The 3,250-nt window shown below is 41.1% G+C and overlaps 1 protein-coding gene and 1 long non-coding RNA gene across 2 annotated transcripts in view; one reads left to right on the top strand and one right to left on the bottom strand.

Annotated features, from left to right (window-relative positions):
- chd6 (chromodomain helicase DNA binding protein 6) overlaps positions 1-3,250 on the top strand; it is a 150,379-nt gene that overhangs the window by 78,892 nt on the left and 68,237 nt on the right. The window lies entirely within an intron of this gene.
- Positions 1-3,250, bottom strand: part of LOC116687346 (uncharacterized) — an 8,694-nt gene that overhangs the window by 1,745 nt on the left and 3,699 nt on the right. Inside the window, exon 2 of the long non-coding RNA XR_004331516.1 lies at positions 471-476. This is a non-coding gene — a long non-coding RNA (uncharacterized LOC116687346). The remainder of the gene's footprint in view (positions 1-470; positions 477-3,250) is intronic.

The raw sequence follows: 3,250 nt of genomic DNA, 5'->3' as shown, positions 1-3,250 counted from the left end.
CCAGGAGCACTACTGGGTCTAAATATCTGCCTACAAATGGAAGCTGATGTGATGCTTCTTTAAGATGGAACCAAGGGGAAACAAACACAGAGAGAAGAGAATTGGCGCCAAAATAGAACCCTGAGGAACTCCACGTCAGTGGCGCACCAAAACTAACTTTGAACACTCTCTCTGAAGAAATGATCTATACCACTCTAGTGCAGTGCCTTTAATCCCACACTGTGCTCAGGACCAGAGATAAGAACACTGTTGTCAACAGTGTTGAACGCTGCTGTGAGGTCTAAAACAATAAGTATTGCTGAATCTCCAGAATCTGTTGAGCTTAAAAGATCATTAAAAACTTTTATAAGTGCAGACTCTATGCAAGAGAACTGCCTTCTTTAAAATCTCGAGCATAAAAGGAAGTTTAGAGATCGGAAGATTGTTTGAGTTAAGGTGTCCAGATTTGTCTTTTTGCTGAGGGGCTGCACCACTGCCTCTTTAAATCAGAGTGGCACATGACCAGAAGGAAGACTACTGTTAATAATTGCTTGGATGTTTGGTCCAATAGAGGGCCACAACTCTTTAAAAAGACGAGGTGGTACAATAGCCATAGTACAAATTGAGGGTTTTAAATGTGTAACGATATCAGTTAGGGCCGAGAGGGAGACAGGCTCAGACCTAACGATCTGCTGCACCCCCACTGGAAATGGAAGGGTCAAAGGCTGGAAGTGAGAAGCTAACTCTAATGGTGGTAATCTTTCCACAAAGAAGTGGAGAATTCTTTCACAGGCCACAGAAGACTCTTCCTGCTTTGTGGGTTGGGGGGTTGAAGGACAGAGTTGATTGTGCATAAAAGAACGTGAGGATTATGGCAGTTTTTAGCCTTTTCAGTTTTAACAGTTCTCTGGTAATTACGCCAGCTATCCTTCAGGGTAGTGTAAAATACCTGCAGTTTGTTTTTTCCACTGGCGCTCAGCTTTCCTTCACCTTTGCCTAGCAGCTCCAGTTAAGTCATTTACCCTGGGTTCAGAATTCAGTTTGGAACGCCTGGGTTTAAGTGGTGCAATTATGTCGGGAATATTTCTACAGGTAGATGAAAAAGAGGACAACTCATCTGTCCCTAGACAAGCGGAGGGCCCTATGGTCTTCATAACATCATTGAACGTTTTGGGGAATTGGGCCGCAGTGGCAGGTTTAATCACCCTGAGACGAGGCGGAGCACGTTGGTTAACAGTATTAATGCTGGGAAGAGAAATGTCATAAAACCGGTGCATGGTCAGAAAATACAGCTTTGTGTAGTTCGATATTTAAAATAGGCAAGCTGTGTAACAAAAGAAGATCTAAAGTGTGGCCGTGGATCTGTGTCGGACCATTTACAAACTGTGTAAGGTTAAAAGCATCAGTAGGATTTGTGATGTGACAATGAAAATCAGATTAGTAAACAGAATGGGCCTTCGGAACATTGGATGCATGGTTGCTGGTAATGGGCATTGTGGATATTGCATCAAAGATCAGCCCCCCCCCACCCAGGTCAGCTGGTATTCTGTCTATGGTATTGACATTTGTAAGTGACCCCAAACCTTTGACTGGTGGTGTATAATGCATTATCAAATGCATAAGTTGTTGCATTGGCAGTTAAGTAACTGCATGGTGCATGTACTGTACACTGAACACTGCATTGACATTTATATTTGTCCATTTATAGATTGGGTTTATGGATGAAATCATGCATGTTACACTGTAGCCATAGTAACAGTTGTTGGGCTTTGTTTCCCATCGACTAATGATTAGAGAACTGGTTGTCATACTGTACACCAGCGAGCGAGACGTCCTCCTTCTTTCCTGTTCTGTAAGGTTCAGTGGTGTGTGGTGCATCAGTCTGTCTGATGCGGTGGAGGACATTTGGGTGTCTTCACTTATTTTTTATTTATTTATGTTTACTTAAAAGGGACAATGCACATCAATTGACATATTTTTAGTTTACACTCAAATTGTAAATGTGCCAGAGTTAGCATAAAAGCTAATTTTCATTTGTAGTCCCTTGGCAGATGAACACATCATCATATTACTTTAATAAAATAATGCAATTAAGATAAAAAACAAATGAATAAAGAAGAAGAGAAAAGAGAGGGGGACAAAAAAAAATGAAGTGAAAAATAAGTACAATACAAAGAAGGATGCGGTAAAGCAGCTATTGATGATTGCAGATTTTAATCCATCTCTTGAGTGGGGTTTTAAATGACAGATAGCTAGAGCTTTCCCTGAGTCCAATAGGAAGGCAGTTCCAATAATCTGGCCAACCTTACTACGTCTGTACTGTACACCACAGGCTCCCCTGGTGACTGCCCTAGTTGCCCTGCTGTCACTCAGGGGTGGAGGTTCAAACCCATGTAATATTTTGAAAATGAGGCAGGCCTCTAGATAATGGACAACACTCTCCAAATGAAACAAGTTGAATTTGATAGTAATATGGCATGGGGAAAGCTGATAGATGTTTGATCTAGTGTTTTTAAAGTTAGCTTATAAAGGGTTTCTATAGGTGAGGGGTGGGGGTCAGACTCAGTGGTGAGTGAAATCGAAGCAGAGGGACAGACACAGATCTGTAACCGAGCCAAAGTATTGTCAGGAAAATAAAATGCCGATACAGATAATCTGCCGGTCTGTCCCTGCTCATGTGTCATCGCTCCGTTGCGTCTTCATATATATATGACTTTATTTAGATTCACCAAATGCCACCTCAGGAGCTTTTTTATGTATTCATTTATTTTTAAATGTATTTTTTATAATTATTCTATGATTTTGAAGAAGAGGTAAATCAACACTGAGTTTATGAGAGACACTCCCATTGACAAGTGATTGTCAGTTATCCCACACCTGGGGACGCAGAATAGGTTGAGCAGAATGGACTTAACACCATTGTGTGTTCATGATTGAAATACTGTTGTATTATTGTATATATGTCCAGAGGGACCGAAACGGAAGTTTTCTTTAATAAATGGTGATGCTGCAGCAAGAGCAGCGAGCAGGATTTTCTCTTTCTTCAAGTCTTTGTTTTTGTCCAGCGCACCAGCACAGAACAATTGTTTGGATGTGCTGATTTTTCCTTTTTAAAAATTAATTATTCTCTCACAAGTGCCATTTTAAAATGTTTTTGTAAATTTACATCAGCATTAAGTCTGCTATCATCCACCATGCCTGCTCATTGTTTTCCTTGGTGCCCCATTCTGTGAAGAAGGCAAGGAGTACTAGCCAATCAGAGGCGGGGGGG

Source organism: Etheostoma spectabile, chromosome 4 (assembly GCF_008692095.1).
Source record: "Etheostoma spectabile isolate EspeVRDwgs_2016 chromosome 4, UIUC_Espe_1.0, whole genome shotgun sequence".
Classification (NCBI taxonomy): domain Eukaryota; kingdom Metazoa; phylum Chordata; class Actinopteri; order Perciformes; family Percidae; genus Etheostoma; species Etheostoma spectabile.
This window is presented reverse-complemented; position numbering and strand designations above follow the sequence as displayed.